Raw genomic sequence first — 18,203 nt, forward strand, 5'->3', positions numbered from 1 at the left:
TATTTAAAAAGATTGAAATGCGTTAAAAATTTTGAAATGGGGATGAGCAGGAAATACCCTGTCTCGATTATTTGGCTTTCATCGAGGAGTATAATGGGGCCTGGGGCTTCGAAGGATATTTCATCGAACAAAAAATGGTGGTGATTATTTCCACTTTTTGACTTTGTTCACTGATTTAATGACTTAGATCATTATTATGTTTTACACAATATTTAGAATTACAAATAAACAATTTTATTTTTTAATTTTTGAAAAAAAAAATAAAAATTTTTTTGATTAATTGTTCAGAAATAATTCATAATTTTTTCAGATCTTAGGTTTTTTTTTTAAATTTTAAACTCTTGAGAATGAAAATATCTTTAAAAGGGGGTGAATATATTTAAAAAAGATTGAAATGCGTTAAAAATTTTGAAATGGGGATGAGCAGGAAATACCCTGTCTTGATTATTTGGCTTTCATCGAGGAGTATAATGGGGCCTTGGCCCTCGAAGGATATTTCTTCAAATGAAGAATGGTCTACATTTTTTCCAGTTTTTGACTTGGATAATTGGTCCAATGTCTTAGATCATCAGTATTTTTTTGTACAACATTTAGAATTACAAATAAACAATTTCATTCTTTAATTTTTTTTAAATTAAATTTTTTTGATAAATTGTTCAGAAATAATTTTAAAAATTTTCAAATCTTAGGTTTTTTTTTAAAGTTTTAAATTGTTGAGTGAAAATATCTTCAAAAGGGGGTGAACATATTTAAAAAGATTCAAATGCGTTAAAAATTTGAAATGGGGATGAGCAGGAAATACCCTGTCTCAATTATTTGGGTTTCATCAAGGAGTATAATGGGGCCTTGGCCCTCGAAGGATATTTCTTCAAATGAACAATGGTCTACATTTTTTCCAGTTTTTGACTTGGATAATTGGTCCAATGTCTTAGATCATCAGTATTTTTTGTACAACATTTAGAATTACAAATAAACAATTTCATTCTTTAATTTTTTTTAATTACATTTTTTTGATAAATTGTTCAGAAATAATTTTAAAAATTATCAAATCTTAGGTTTTTTTTAAAGTTTTAAATTGTTGAGAGTGAAAATATCTTCAAAAGGGGGTGAACATATTTAAAAAGATTGAAATGCGTTAAAAATTTGAAATGGGGATGAGCAGGAAATACCCTGTCTCGATTATTTGGGTTTCATCGAGGAGTATAATGGGGCCTTGGCCCTCAAAGGATATTTCTTCAAATGAACAATGGTTTAGATTATTTCCACTTTTTGACTTTTATAATTATCTAATCACTGAGATCATTAGTATTTTTTTTACAACATTTAGAATTACAAATAAACAATTTAATTTTTTAATTTTTGAAAAAAAATGAAAATTTTTTTGATAAATTGTTCAGAAATCATTCAAAATTTGTTCAGATCTTAGGTTTTTTTTTTAGTTTTAAATTCTTGAGAATGAAAATATCTTTAAAAGGGGTAAATATATTTAAAAAGATTGAAATGCGTTAAAAATTTCGAAATGGGGATGAGCAGGAAGTACCCTGTCTCGATTGTTTGATTTTCATCAAAGAGTATAATGGGGCCTTGGCCCTCGAAGAATATTTCATCGAACAAACAAGGGTCTAGATTATTACCACTTTTTTTTACTCTTATAATTATCTAATCACTTACATCCTTATTATTATTATTATAATGTTTATAACAATTACAATTATAAATAAACAAAAAAATACTTATTTAAAAAAAACTGAAAATGTTTTTAAATTTTGAGAAAGAAAATATTTATAAAAGGGATGAATTTACCTAAAAATATTGAAATGTAGTGAAAAAAGAACCCCGAAATGAGGAAATTGAAATTCCGTCTGTGAGATCATTAGTATTATTCAAATATAATTTTCAATTTTAAATGAACAATTTTATTTTGATAAGTGCTCAGAAAAAATTAAGTATTTATTATTCATAATTAAAAATATATAACATCTAAATTGCATTTGAAACTTATTTAAATTAACATTTATTTAACTATTTAATTTCGATTTAAATTTGTAATTATTTAATTAATTTACTAAAAAAATTAATTAATTAATAACTAATAATAATTGATTAATCATGATTAAAAATGTATAACATCAAAATTGCATTTGAAAATTATTTAAATTAACATTTATTTTAGAACTTACTTTCGACTTAAATTTATAATTATTTAATTAATTTGCTACCAAAATTTAATATGAAGATTAAAAAACTTTAACATTTAATTTTACTAATAAAATTACAACTAAAATTAATAATTTAAGGATAATGAAAGTATTTATATCAAAATTAATTTATTTTAAAACGTGGGTCTTTAATCAATCTTATGTCTTTATTTTTATTATTTTATTAAAATACTATTTTTCCATTGATAATGTAATAAAGCAATTAAAATTACTCATTTTTTTATTGAAAACAATCTTTAAGTACAAGCATTTGGAATTTCCCGCCGAAGAGGCCATTGCGTACGAACTTGGGGCCAATCAGAGCGTGCATTTACTGTGTTGATAATCGACGAAAAAAAATTGAGGTCCAGTTTTTAACCCTCAAAACTGTCAAATTTTCAGCATAAAAAATTTATAAGAAATAGTTACTCGCCTGAAATAAATTTATTTCTTTATATAGAAGATTAAATCTTCTTTAAATTACGAAAAACAACAAAAAGATTCGATTAAGTAAAGCCTGTAATTTTTTTCTTCTTTAAAACTTGTGTTTTGTAGGTTATGTTTGCCGTCATTTTCTGCGCTTTTGTTTTCTGTAATTCTTTACGATGGCGCCACAGTCGAAGCAAGGCGGGAAAATTCAAAATACTAGCATGTCAGATTTGAATTTTGAAAACAACTTTTAAAACGTACTCTCATGAATTTTTTCATATCTTAAATTTGAAATTTTGAGAACAAAATTTACAAATAATCCCTTTTAATATGATATATTAATTCTCAAGTTAATATATTCATTTTCATAAATTATCATAAATATTGTATTTTTTTTCTTTTATTTTAGATAATTGCCAAAAATGTTAACGCGCGTGTAGCGCACGTATTTCTTTTCTCGTTGTTTTCTCAATCTGATATTTCAAAACAAAAATCATTTGATTTTAACTCAATAAATTTAATTTAAAAAAAGCGTAAGACAAAAATATTCGCGCGCATATTGCGCGTGTTTGTTTTCCAGTGTTTAAAATATTGTTCTCTGAAGTAGGTATTTTTAAACCAAAATCTTTGGATTTCAATCCAACCATTTTTATTTAAAAATAACGTGACACAAAAAAAATGGCGCGCGTTTTTGTTTTCTAGTGATTTCAATATATTGCCCTTGTTTGTATTGCCTATTATTTTAGATAATAGATACTGTGAAACACAAAAATTGTATGTTAATTTCAATTTGATGTTTTAATTAAAAAATTGCGCCAGACAAAAAAGTATTTATTGAAATGAAAATCATTAAGAATTAAATCTAATGATTTTCGTTTAAAAATTGTATGAGACAAAATAATAATAATCGCGCGTGTAGCGCCCACATTTTTTTTCTATTTCAAATACTCTTCTCATTTATTTATTTTTATTTATAAATTTGACAAATTTCCCTCTTTTCGAAACAAAATTCCGACATTTTCTTAATTTCATAGCGAGTCTCAACATCTTACATAACACGCCGCGAGCAAGCGAGCGCGCCTCTTTGATGCGTGCACTTTCTTTTAGATTTACACCAACTTATGAGCTTCATGTCGGGCCTACCTTCAAAGAGAAAAAAATAATTGTAATTTGTGACTGAGAAAGTCCTTGCCCTTTTTCCCTTAGTTTATACTTGCTTAATGATGTCCGCCGCTTTAATTATTTGAGCGAACCTCGCGTCGCCGTAAGACGTAATTAAATAGCGAAAGAAATGTCTCAACCGACTTTGATGCTTGCTTACTGAGCTTGAATAGCGGTTTCTACAATTGGTCGACTTTTACCGACTTTATCAACATTTGAACTTAGAATCTAGTTTTTCTACTAGGCGGTTTTAATGCTTTTTTTGGAGAACTCATAGCCAAAATAGGGCGAAAAAAAAACAAATAAAAAAAAAATACAAACTTCAGAGAAAAATATTGAAACTACTAGAAAAAAAAAAACACATGCACGATTTTTCTATCTTGCACGCAATTTTCAAGCAAAAGTCACTGAATTTAAATCTAATGATTTTTTATTAAAAACGCCTATTTCAGAGAATAATTTTTAAACCGCTAGAAAAGAAACACGCGCGTGCTCGTGCGCGATTATTTTGTTGTTTTGTGAAATTAAAAAAAAAAAAAAAAACATGAAATTCAATCTAATAATTTTTTTTTTGAATATCGATTTCAGAGAACAGTGTTTAATTTTTGTCTTGCGCAATTTTTAAATGAAAATACAAAAGTATTATAATTATTTGATTTAATTATATTAATTATAATTTTAATTTAAAAAAAGATAATATTTTGTACTATTTTTGTAAAATATATGTGCAGAAAATTCAGCAATTAGAATGATTGTTTAAAATTACAAAGTTTCGATAAAAAACACTAACATAACCCAAATTTGTTCTAAAGAAAGGTATATTTTCCTTTGAAAGTCGATTATTTTTATTTTAAATAACTGATATTCCTTGTAAGGCACCAACATAACCTTACATTTTGGAAAAGTTGCTAATCTTCTTTGAAATGTTTGAAATATAATTTTCTTTTTATTATTACTATATCTTGATCAAATTATAATGATTCTTGTTTTTGAAAATACCAACTTTCTACGTAAAACGCCAAAGTAACCAAAAATTGTTCTAAAATGATTAATCTTCTTTTAAATTCTACAAGCATGTAAATTTTATTATTTAAATATATAATTTTGCATTGAAAATTCCCAAAAACCCAGGAAAAAAATATTACAACAAAATAGTTATATGTATCCTTAACTAAAAGAAATTAATTATCCACCAAACAGATGCATTTTTAACCAAAAGGTATAGTGTTCCACAAAAATGTTGACATTTTAAATGGAAAATATGAATTTTTAACAAAAAAAAGTTCTTTTTAAACCAAACGTTTGAATTTTCCACCAAATGGTGAAATAATTTATCAAAATATAATTCTAAACTAAAAAAATGAATTTATTACAAAATAGTGTATATTTCAAATCGAAAATATGCATCTTCAACCAAATCGTGGAATTTTCTACTAAACTTTTGAAATTTAAAGCCAAAAAGACAAATTTTTTACAAAAAGGTTGAATTTTTAACCCGAAAATAAGAATTTTCAACAAAAAATATAGTTATCAACCAGATTCTAATTTTTAATCAAATCACGGAATTTCCTACTAAACTTTTGAAATTTAAAGTAAAAAAGACGAATTTTTAACAAACAGGTTACATTTATAATCCAAAAATATAAATTTTCAGCCAAAAATTTCACTCGCAACTCAATATTTGAATTTTCAACAAAAAATATAGTTTTTAACCAGATTCTAATTTTCAACCAAATCGTGGAATTTTCTATTAAACTTTTAAAATTTAAAGTAAAAAAGACGAATTTTTTACAAACCGGTTACATTTAAAATCCTAAAATATAAATTTTCAGCCAAAAATTTCACTCGCAACTCAATATTTGAATTTTCAACAAAAAATATAGTTTTTAACCAGATTCTAATTTTCAACCAAATCGTGGAATTTTTTATTAAACTTTTAAAATTTAAAGTAAAAAAGACGAATTTTTTACAAACCGGTTACATTTAAAATCCTAAAATATAAATTTTCAGCCAAAAATTTAACTCGCAACTCAATATTTGGATTTTCAACAAAAAATATAGTTTTTAACCAGATTCCAATTTTTAATTAAATCGCGGAATTATCAACTAAATTTGTGAAACTTAAAGTAAAAAAAAACAAATTTTTTACAAAACGATTGAATTTTAAACAAAAAATTTCACTGAACTAAATATTTTAATGATAAAAAATGTCAACTAAATATTTGAATTTTAAATAAAAATGTTAATTTTCAACAAAATGACTGATCGACACATTGAAAGTTACGGATTAGATAATTCAAAAAGACTGATTTATTTTATTCAAAATTCGATTATTTTTTGGTTTGTTAAAAAACTAATTTTATCAATTAAACATTAAACTATTCCTTTTTTGGTTGAAATCGTTTTTTTTTTAATTCGTCATTTTTGTTAATAACTTATTTCTGTAATTGATAATATAACTACTTGGTTGAAAATTCAATCTTTTTTTTATAAAAAATTAATTTTTTAATTAAAATGTATCGATAAAACTTTTAGTAGAAAATTAATATTTTTCAGTTTAAAATTCATCTGTTTGTTTGAAACTTCATATATTTTGTTGAAAATTCGCATTTATTGGTACAAAATACATGTTTCCGTTCAAAATTCATATTTTTGGTTGAATTGAACTGTTTTTTATTTCAAATATAAATCTTTTTGCTTGAAATGTGAACTGTTTTTGATTTAAAATTGAAACAATTTTTATTTGAAATATCAACTATTACATTTTTGTTGAGAATTCATCTTATTTGATTGAAAATTTTACTACTATTTTTAACTATTTCGTAAATAATTTATTTCCTCAATTGAAGAATCATGATTCTACTTAAAAATGTGTCTCTTTGGTTGAACATTTAATTTAAAAGGAAATTTTTGTTTTGTTTTTTATGGTTGAAAACTAGTTTTGTTAATTTAAAATTTAAATATTCCTGTTTTGCTTTGAATTTCCCGCCAAACAGAATAATTTTCTACAAAAAAAGGATGAATTTTGAACGTAAAAAACACGAATCTTTAACCAAATTTGCAACAATAAAAAGATAATTTTTTGTTGTTGCAAATTTGATGAAAGATTCATATTTCTAACGTTAAAAATTCGCCTTTTTTGGTAGAAAATTATTATTTTTGGTGGGAAATTAATTTTATTTTTAAATTCAACTACAGTAGGTTGATGGTTGAATCGCTTTGATAAAAATGCATTCATTTGTTAATAATTTATTATTTAAGTTGAAAATTAATCTGTGTGGTTGAAAACATTAATTATATTGTTTAAAAATAATCTTTTTTAAATCAATTTTTGTTTTCTTTAAAAACTCATTTTTTTGATTGATAATTATTTTTCTTGGTTAAAAATGCATCTGTTCTGGTGGAAAAATCAACTACGTGGTTGAAATTTGAACTACTTTATTAAAAATTCATTTTTTTTTTTTTGTCACGGATTCATTATTTGAGTCACGTAATTTGTGGATAACGTCTCAAGACTTGTCATTTATTCAAATGAGGGGCAAAAATGATTTTTTTTTTTTTTGATAAGCCTGCTTTGATCTTCTGAATGTCCATGGTTAATGGAATTACAATTTAGCGATTCGTGCCGGGAAAGAAGCAGTGAAATAAGTGACTCGTTAATAAATTCCGATTAAAGGCAAATGAGCTTCGGTAATTTGGTGGAGTTTGAAAAAACGTTAATGCGTGTAATAAATACATCGAAAATCCACGGCAGCTTCATTAGTCTGGAGATTTAGTTGCCGCAGACTGCGGATCGCGGTTTTTCTTTCATCTATTTTTACCACGCAGAGGCGTGCGGGTGCAGACACGAGATACGTCTTTTAACTTGAACAAAACCCCCGAAATATTGTTGAATCTGTAAATCAACGGTTTTAAAGTCCGTCTCGGAAATCCGCTGAAAACTAACAGCCTGGTCGATCCTTTTAACAAATAACGCCAGCTGATGCTGCCTTATTTTTTTGACTATTTATTTCTTTCACTGAAAATTCTGCTGCTGATGCTCCCGCTACTGTTGATATGTTTCATTTGGTTGTTCTTGTTTACATTTTTATGTTTCCTGAAAATTAAAAAATAAAAGGCCGAATGAAAAAGAAAAACCTACGAAAAGTTCCAGCTTTGACAAAAATCAGGGTGCTATATTATATTCAATTTGAAAGGCTTTAAATTCTTAACATTTCACGTCAAAACATTGCCTTTTCAGCAAAATAGATGAATTTTTAACCAAGAAAAAATTTTTCGTTCGAAAAAGAAAAAAATTTCAACCAACTTGTTTAATTTTAAAGTGAAATAACGAATTTTCTATAAAACAGTTCAATTTTCAATCAAGAAGATTAATATTTTACCAAAGACAAATTATCAACGAAATAGTACATGATTTTCAAGCAAATAGTTGAGCCAATAATTAAATATTTAAATTTTCAGTCAAAAAAATTATTTAAAAAAAAACGAATTTTCAATAATAAAAGAGTTCAACTATCAACCAAAAAAAAAAATTTCGAGCCAAGCAAGGAAAAAAAATTCAATCAAGCTGCTTATTTTTAAAACCGAAGCAATGAAGTCTCTCCAAAGCAGTTTAATTCTCAATCAAGAAGATAATTTGTTACCAAAAGATGAATTATCAACAAAACACATGAATTTTCAATCAGATACTTGAATCTTCAAAAAAATAAATTTTCAACAAAAAAGATGTATTTTCAACAAAAAATTATTTTTCCGTCAAAAAAGAAAAAAATGTAGACTACATTTTTTTAAACATTTAAGCCGAAACGAGGAATTTTCTGAAAAAACATGTGAATTAACCAAATAATTTAATTTTCAACTAAACAGTATAATTTTTCAACAAAAAATGGAATAGTTAACATTTCCGTTAACAAAATTAACTTTCAAGAACAACAAAAACACCATAAACAAACGAATTTTCAAACAAAAAGATTAATTTTTCAACAAAGGAGTTTCAATTGTCAACAAAGAACTGTTTCTCAGAAAAAAATGTTGTGTACCAAATTGTTTAATTTTTAAGGTAAAATAAAGAGCTTTCTACGAAACAGTTCAATTTTGAATCAAGAAGATTAATCTTTTACCAAAAAATTAGTTGCCAACAAAATATATGAATTTTTAAACAAATAGTAGAGTTCTCAAGATTAAAAAACAATTTTCAACCAAAAATGGAATAGTTCGACTTTTACATAAAAAAATGAATATTCAACAATAAAAAAAAGGAATTATCAACGAGAAAGAAAAAAATGTCTATTAAAAACGACGAATTTTCAACAATATACGTTTTTTTTAACCAAATAGTTAAATTTTTATTTTAAACAAAAAATAATTTCATCAAGCCAAAAAGGCAAATTTTCAACAAAACAGTTGAATTATCAACAAAAACAGATTAACTTTTAACTAAATAGTTTCATTTCTAACCAAAAAGACTAATTTTCAACAAAATATATGAATTTTGAACCAAAGAGATGAATTTTTAATTAAAATGGTGAAGCTTCAACTGAAAAAGATTTTTATTTTAAATAAAGAACAGTTAAATTCTGCCAAAAAGGAATAATGTTCAACAAAAGAAAGCTTTAAAAAATTTAATTTTCAACCTGGAAATATTTTCCATCCAAAAAAGAGAAAAAGGTTAACCACAATGTTGAATTTTCAATAAAAAATTATGAATTTTGTCAAAAAAAGTTTAATTTTCTACCCCAAAATTTGAGTTTTCAACAAAAAAGTTGATTTTGAACCAAATAATTTGCAATCAAGAAAAGATGGCTGTTTACCAAAATTGTTAAATGTACAACAAAGTCATTAAAATTGTAACCACATAATAAAGTTTTTGGCTAAAAAGATGAATTTTTTAAGAACAACAAACAATTTTCTACCAAAATAGTTGAATTTCCAACCCAAAAAGTCAAGTTTTTAGCAAAATATTTCAATTTTCAACTAAAAAGGATTTTTTGGTCAAGGAAGAAGAAAAATTGTAAACAAATTCTTGAATATTAAATTCAAACACACCAATTTTCTCTCCAAAAATATAAACTTGCAACAATAAAAGTATATTTTTTAACAAACTTTTGAATTTTTAAGTCACAAAGAAGAAATTTTAACGAAATAGTTGAATTTTTAACCCAAAAAGACGAAGTTTGAATTAAAATTAGTTAAAATTGCTTACTTTGTTCTATTAAATTCATTGCGCGCTTATGTTAAAAACAAGAAAAAGGGGAAAAGAGGTAAATAGGGGAAATATTGTGAAGCCTGCGATAAGTAGGAATTTTGATAATTTAAAGAATAATACCTAAATTTTAAATAAGAATTGAAGTTCATTTTTAATCATTTAAAAAAAAAAACAGTTTAGAAAACTTTAAATTTGTCATTTTCCAATGCAAACTTTTTTATTTTGAACTACACAAGGTTTGTCGCACCTGGCAACCTTTTAGGACCTGTTAAGTTATTCCTGTAAAAAATGTACAGAAAAAATAATTAAAATAATTACATTTCTTTTACCCGCAGGATTTTATTCATGGTTAAGTCTATTCCACGAGAAAAAGTGAGCTTTTTCTCATATTTTCATCCGTTTAAGCACGAGGGGCACATAATTCAGACTAGTCGCTTCCACTCATATATTATAAGTGAGGAAACGACAGGTAAGAATGGATATCTCATCCATTCCTCGACAAGATGTTGAGACCCACTTTTCTACCTCCAAATAATTAGAATCACATTTTCAAAAGATAATTTAGTCCAAACTATTTTTAGAACCTAAATTATTATTTTTTTTTTTCAAATATTTTAACAAAATTTCCAGTTTTTTAACATAATATTTGTAAAATATAAAAAATTAACTTCAATGTTTATTTTAAATGTTATTCTTTAGTCTGTAAATTATCAAAATTCCTCTTTTCGATTAAAAAGTTTAGTATTAAATTTTTGATTAAGAATTCCAATTTCTTGGTTAAAAATTGTATTATGTCGTACAAAATTTAATTATTTTCTCAAAAAATTCAAAATGTTGGTTTAAAAGATTAAGTTTTTTTATAATCCGTCTGTTTGGCTTAACAATTTAACAATTTGGCTGAAATTTTTTTAAAATCCTTGACTAAGAAATTTGTTTTCATTGAAAATTCAATTATTTTGTTGAACATTTATGTGTTTTGTTTAAAATTAATTTCTTTCTGTAGAAATTACATCTTTGTTGAAAATTGCAAACTTTCTAGTTAAGAATAACTGTTTCGGTTGAAAATTAACTTTTTTGTTGAAAATTCACTTTTTTGTTGAAAATTCAACTGTTTCCGAGAAAAAGCATACTTTCTGCTTGAAAATTTAACAGATTTGTAGAAAATTTAAATATTTGGTTAAACATTTATTTACTGTTTCAGTTGATTCAACTATTTTCTTGCAACTTCATTGTTGTTGATTAAGCCCAATTGTTTTTTATTTTTAATTAAAATTTTTTTTGTTAAAGTATCAACTACTAAATTTTTCGTTAAAAATTCATACTTTTCGCTTGAAAATTCCACTCCTTTAAAAAAGTTGGACTCATCAGATTCATCATTTCAGTTGAATATTTTTTTTGTTTTCTTGTTTGTTAAAAAATAACTTTGTATCTCAAATTTTACTACTTTTTAGGAAATTTAACTAATTGGCTGAAAATTAACTTATTTGTTGAAAATTAATTTTCTCGGGTCCAATTTTCAACTGCTTTGTAGAAGATTCGTCTGTTTGGCTTGAAAATACAACAATTTGGTAAAAAAATCAAGTATTTGATACAAAATAAATTGTTTTGTAGAAAATTCGTCTTTCTGTCTTGAAAATTCAACAATTTGGTAAAAAATTCAAGAATTTGGTATAAATTGTAACAATTTGGTAAAAAATTCAACTGTTTGATACAAAATTAAATTGCTTTGTAGAAAATTCATCTTTCTGTCTTGAAAATTCAACAATTTTGTACAAATTTCAACAATTTGGTACAGAATTCAACAATTTGGTAACAGAATTCAACAATTTGGTAACAAATTTCAACAATTTGATAAAAAAAATGAACGATTTTATACAAAATTAAATTGCTTTGTAGAAAATTCGTCTTTCTGTCTTGAAAATTCAACAATTTGGTAAAAAATTTAACAATCGAAAATTACTTTTCTTCTTTGAAAATTCGTCCTTTCTCGTAGAAAATTAATATTCTTTTTTGCAAATTCAACTATTTGGATACAAATTTACGTATATTGTTTAAAATTCGTCTTTCGTGGTAGAAAATTAATCTTCTTGATTGAAAATTCAACTATTTGGTTAAAAATTCACGTATTTTGTTCAAAATTTGTCATTTCTGGTCAAAAATTAATATTTTTGTTAGAAAATTTAAAAGTTTTGTTACAAATTTAGGTTTTTTAGTTGTTGATAATTCACCTTTTTTGGTATAAAATTAATCTTTTTGGTTAAAAATTTAGGTATTTGGTTAAAAATTCAACTGTTTTGTAGAAAGCTCATCTTTTTAGTTAAAAAGGCAATGGTTCGATTGAAAATTAATCTTTTTTTCGTTAAACATCAACTACGTAGGATGAAGGAGTGGGGGTCGGGGGGGGGGGGGGGGGGGGGGGGGGGGGGGGGGGGGGGGGGCTGAAAAATATTTTACATGAAAAAGTACAGAAATAATGACATTAGCGGACACTTGTGAGACAAAAAGTGTCTTTTTCGAAAAAGTACGAAAATAGTGTTAAGGTTAAAAAAAAAAGACAATAATTGTCAATAGTGTGGTGATTCCAAGACCTGACTATTGGACGCTATGTTTAAAATACAAATTTTGGTGACCTATTCAAAGCTAGATTATTATCATCCTAGGCTCTTTCATTAATATAATATGTCCTTAGGGGCTTTCATTACTCTTCTTTTCAAGTCAAAATATACGTGACATGCAGCCCAGCTCATATCCATTTTCTTTACTAAAAGCTCTTTTCAATTCACGCTCGCGAATTTCAACTTTGCCTTTGATAAAGTTTAAATAAAAATCTAATGACAGATTGTTTGAGATTTGATATTCTTTATCGATTTTATTATTAGCGGCTCTAAACAAACTTCGTTTTTAAAATCCCGGATTTCCCGGATACGAATTATCGTACTAGGGGTTTCAACCCATACATTTCTGTTACCAACATATTACCGACATGGTTCTGTTCCATGCAAAAAAAAACTTGGTTCATGTCCGAGCTAAATCTAGAAGCTTCGAAATTGCTTTTCAAATTAATTAATCATTTTTCTGAGAAGCAAGTTTAATTTTCCAATAAGAAATTCCTTGAAAATACTGCCTTTGAAGTTGCCGACAAAAGAACTGTTTAAACATTTATAACTAGGTTATAAATAAGAGTCACTCGTTTGACATAATTTCTTTGATATTTTTAATATTAAATTTCTTATCTGTTCTATTTTTATTTTATACCAACAAAGAATTTGTTATTAAAACTATCAAAGAGATGATTTCATATAAGCGACATACACACGAAAAGTTTAAACAATATGTTTGTTGGCATGGCATCAAAACATAAATGCCAAGGAATTCAATTTTAAAAATATCAAAGATATCTGCATCAAAGGCAAAGGAATTTTGTATTGAAAAATCAAACTTGCTTCTCAGGAAAATAAATCTTGAATTTGAAAGACAAAGTTTCACTGCAATTATCACATACAATGAAGTGCAAAAGCGGATAATGCAATATCATTAATTTACTGATTTAAATATCCTCCAGATCGATTTTTAAACTTCTAGATTTAGCACGGATATGAACCACGTTTTTAGCATGGAACAGAATCATGTCGATAAGAGGAATCTGAATTTTTATTGGTTTGAAACCCTCCAGCCACTTTTCTCACCACGTTATTAGTAAAAAAACGTACCAAAAAACTAGGCAATTTTATAAAATTAATATTAATTCGTCATTACTATTTATTATTATTTTACCAAGTATTTTAAAAATGACCTAATATTTTAAAAATGGGCTTCAATGTTCATTATAAATGTTATTATTTGGTTTATAAATAATCAAAATTCCTGTTTATTTATCAAGAGTTCACAGTCCTTTTCCTACATTCTAATCTTTTTTTCGTTTTTCCACTTAAGTACGGACTGTATTAATAGAACCCAATAAGAAAATCCAAACTATTTTTCATTGGAAATTCTTTTTCAAAAAGGCTACTATTCAATTTTTGGTCGAGAAATAATATTTTCCGGTTAAAATTTTTATTACTTGGTTGAAAATCGAATTATTTTGTTGAACATTCATCTCTTTTTGAAGAAATTTTACATTTTTGGGTTAGAAATGCAGTTGTATGATTAAAAATTAATTTGTTTCAGCTAAAATTGCAACTGTTTGTTTAAAAATGATTTTTTTCTTGAAGATTCAAGTATTTTTGTTAAAAAATAGTTTTTGTATCTTAAAGACAAATGTGTGTGTTTTTTAAAAATTAATATCTCTTTCGTGAAATATTAACTAATTTGTTTTGTTTGTTTGTTGAAAACTCATCATTTTAAATATAAAATTCAACTCCTTCATTGAAATTTGAAATAAATTCCTAAAACTTCTTCATGTTGTCTGCAATATTCAAATTTTTGTTGAAAATACTTTTTTTTGTGAAATATTGACGTTTTTAACTGAAATTTTAACTATTTTGTTGACAAATAACTTTTTTGTTGAAATTTCATGTTCTCGGTTTGAAAATTCTGTTTTATATCAAATTCTAGTTTTTGGCTAAAAAATTAAACAATTTGGTAGAAAATTCCACTATTTGGTACAAAATTAAAGCGTTTTGTAGAAAAAAAATTATGTATTGAAAATTCGTTTTCTTTATTGAAAAATAATTCTTTTAAATGAGAACTTAATTACTCGATTTTTCGTTCAAAACTGACTTTTTCTTGTAAAAATAATCAAGTATTTAGCTAAACAATTTTAGAAGCGAAAAAAGTATAAACTTCAAATTTATTAAATAAAATTTCGACTAGTATCACACTCATTGTTCAAACTATTTAGTTGAAAACATATCTAATTTATTGAAAATTCACCTTTTCGGTAAAAAAAATTAATCTTATTGATTTAAAATTCACCTGTTTAATTAAAAGTTAAAGTATTTTGTTGAAAACTCGTCTTTTCTGATAGAAAATTAATCTTTTTGTTTGTTTTTTTACTATAAAAGCTAGTATAATAAAATTTTTAATAATGAATTGGAAAAAATTCTGCTTTTCATGCTTTGATTAAAAATAGTATAAAAATTATTAAAATAAATTCTAACATGAATGAAAAAGTAAAATTTGAAGAAAATTTCTTATCATAAAACTAATAATGTTAAAAACTCAGAAAAAGATTCCGATCGGATATTTACTTTAAAAAAAACCTGTTTGCCAAATGATTCGCGTCTTTCTTTCAAATATGATAAATAAAATTGGGAAAACTTGTCCATGGATAATAATTTTACGCAGAAAATACAAAATTTATGATTTTAAATTAAAGAGCGCAGATTTCGCGAATCTTTTGAAGGTTCACAAAATTCCCTTCGAATTCCGAATTTTCCCGTTTTCCCGGGTCGCTAGACTCTCTATCATTATAGGAAAAAGTAAAAACTCGTTAGATCTTTGATATTTTTTTTTCTTACTATAGAAAAGCATTGGATATGAGCTTTGAGTTTAACTTTGTGGAGGTGGTCGCAGCAAAGGTTTGGCTACGCGGCAAAAAAGTTCCAATATGTATATGCAGAAGAGGTTGAAAGTTTCACTGCGGTAGTCAAACTTCTGGCTAATCTTGTCTGAAATCCGGAGTGCATCACTCGATCCATAACTTTCAATAATTTTAATTTTCAACATTTCTGTTTCGCTCATGAAATTATTTTTCAAATATACCAAGAACAAAAATGTGTAAGAAACTTGGAACTAAAAATTTAGGAATCTTTTGCAATTAATTAGAAACGCATTTAAATCCTAACATTTCAAGTATATATTGTAATTTCTGAAAAAAGTTGAATTTCAAGCAAAAAAGTTTAAATTTCCACCGAAAAAGACGAACTTTCAACAAAAAGCATGGAATGTGACCGAAGTTAAATTTTTTACCAAGTAGAATAATTTTCTACTAAACAATACGAATATTCAACAAATTATACAAAATTTCAACCAATTAGTAGATTTTTTACGCAAGGAAAATAAATTTAAACAAATGTATGGAGTTTCAATTGAAGAAGATAAATTTCCAACATAAAATTTAGTTTTCAACCAAAAAATTAGATTTTTTTACCAATATAGTCAAATTTTCAACGGAAAAGAATGAATTTTTAACAAAATTGTCGAATTTTTAACCAAAAGGATGAATTCTCAACGATAAATGTAACAGTTGATATTTCAATAATAAAAAAAAGTTTTAACAAAACAGTTGAATTTTTAACTATCTATGATTTTTAAGTAAAGAAATAAAAGAAATTTTAACACATTTTTGGATATTTAAGTAAAAGATACGAATTTTCTACAAAAAATGGTCCAATTTTCAACCAAAAAGAATGACTATTTAAGACAATCGTTCAATTTTCAACAAAAAAGGATGAATTCTCAACTATAAATGTAACGGTTGATACTTTAATAAAAATTCGAACTTTTTACTAAATAGTTGATTTTTCAAATTGAGAATATGAATTTTTAGCCAATCAGTTGAATTTTCAACAAAGTAGTTAAATTTTCAGTTATTTTAAAATTTAATATTCTAATTTTAAATCAAAAACAATTGGATTTGATCAACAAAAAGTAATTTGCAATAAAATACTTCATTCCTTAACTAAAACTGATTAATTTGAACAAAACAATTGTATTTTTAAAGAAGAAAATTGATTTTCTACTAAAAAAGACGAATTTTCAACAAACTATATCACTTTTCAAACAAATGATTAAATTTTCGACGAAACTTAAATTTTTGAGCCGAAAACAACATTATGAAACAGTGTTGAATTTTCAAAAAAACACAATTGATTTTCAAGCGAATCAGATAAACTTTTAACCAAACAGTTGCATTTTTAACCAAAAGGTAAAATTTCTACAGAAAGAGATGAATTTTCAAACCAAAAGATTAAAAAGAAATAACATTTAACTAAAAATATTTGAATTTTCTACCAAAATATTGTAATGTATAATGCCAACCTCCAAAAAAACAATGAATTTTCAACAAAACAGTTATTGTTTTAGCCAAAATGGATTACTTTTAACAATATTCTAAATTGTTCGATAAAAAAAAAGATGAATTCGCAACGAAAAATATAATAGTAGACTTTTTAGCAAATAAGAATGAAGTTTCAAATAAAGATAGTTGGATTTTATTAATACTTTTAAAATCTTTGGTTGGGAAACTGTTGCAAAAAATATCAATTTTATCTTCCACTGCATCTCTTTTCAAAAAGCCCCATAAAAATGTGGATGTATCGGAATACGCCACACTTTAGGTCCTGAAGAAATCACTCATCCGAGAAAGCCTCGATATGGGATTCATATGCGAATTCCAAGGCGATAATGCGAAAAACATTTCTCCATCGAGAGGTCTTGGAGTATTAAGATGCCAAGAGATATCAGCTCCAACCGTCTGAAAACATTTCACGGGTCCAGTTCGACATAACGCAAAATTCGAGGGTGATATTAAATTTAAATTCATGATATTAAATCCACCACCATGTAAAAATACCGTTCACAATAGGTACCAATAGGCACGCGTATACTCCGTCGCGTCGATAAAGTAAACTCGAAACGTACCCTTAAAACCGCACCACGAGGGAAAGGAAAAGGAGTTGTATACTGCCATCGCTCGTTGAAATCACGCACCACCGAACACCCAAAATCCTTATTCGACAATGCGAAATTTCCCTTTGATAAAAAGCGAAAGCGACGATTCCAATGCTCGATAATACCATCCCTTCGAGTTACCGACCCAAACTAAGGAGGATCTCAAACCGCGAGTAGCGCTCTCTCCTGGATCTCATTCCACGATTCGAAATTCATATTTATCTACTTTTATTATATTCTTATATAATTCGGGTCAAAAAAAAAAAAAAGAAAAATGGATGTTCACTTAAAAAATAGGTGGTGTAACTACTTGAGTTTGTAAAATATGCAGATGTGCTACTTTATTCATTCGCACAACCATTGTTAGTGTTTACTACCCGCCAACCATACAAATATGAACAACATCAATGTCGTTCGATGTCGTTTCATATGTCTTATATGAACTTGTGAAAAAATGATAATTACTCATATTTCGTTCACAAATATTTATACTGTAAATGGTTTGGATATTGTAAAATAGTTAACGAGTGATGTTTCATCTTTAGAAAATATCCACAGAAACTAACATTTAACATCTAGCATATGTTAAGGGTAAA

This window comes from Belonocnema kinseyi, chromosome 4 (assembly GCF_010883055.1).
Source record: "Belonocnema kinseyi isolate 2016_QV_RU_SX_M_011 chromosome 4, B_treatae_v1, whole genome shotgun sequence".
Taxonomy (NCBI): Eukaryota; Metazoa; Arthropoda; class Insecta; order Hymenoptera; family Cynipidae; genus Belonocnema; species Belonocnema kinseyi.